Here is a 623-nt window from a genome sequence, read left to right on the forward strand (position 1 = left end):
TCGTGTGACCCTTTCTCTCTATTTCTCCAACCTGCTGGATCTTTGCGCACATGCACATGCACGTTTTTCAAGACATGAAGGCCAAGATGTGAACAGCATGATCAGCCATGTGGGATCTGCTCCCTTCACCTCCAGACCACCAGGCCAGCCCTGCCTGGGGCTCTGCTGGTGACTTCAGCAGGCTCGCTCTCTGCCCTTCTCGAAACTCCCAACTTGAGCTGCTTTCGTGGTCAAGCCAACGCCCTAGGGCAGCGTTTAGGATGCCTCTATCCTCCCTCTGACTCAAAGGCAAACTGGGAAATGACTGCTTAGAAAACGAGTGCAGGCCTCTGCACAAAACGAGGACAAATACTAACTGGAGAACTTGCCCATGAACTGATAGCCCCACACTGGCAGGCTGCGGTCACGCTCCGAATGTCTCCACACCTGGATGTTTGTTTCACTATCCCTATTTCCCTCTGGGTGTGTCCCCCAGTGCCTCCCTGGGTCTGCCCTTCAAGTGATCACAGGCCCCTCCTCCTCCCAGGTGAGTGGAGGCGTCTGGACTCAGCTGTCCTGGAGTGACAGTGGCACAGCTCGCACATCATGTGAGATGCGCCCCAGCTGCTCCATGTCCAGGGGCT

Source organism: Tupaia chinensis, unplaced genomic scaffold, assembly GCF_000334495.1.
Source record: "Tupaia chinensis unplaced genomic scaffold, TupChi_1.0 Scaffold147282_1, whole genome shotgun sequence".
In the NCBI taxonomy this organism is placed as follows: Eukaryota; Metazoa; Chordata; class Mammalia; order Scandentia; family Tupaiidae; genus Tupaia; species Tupaia belangeri.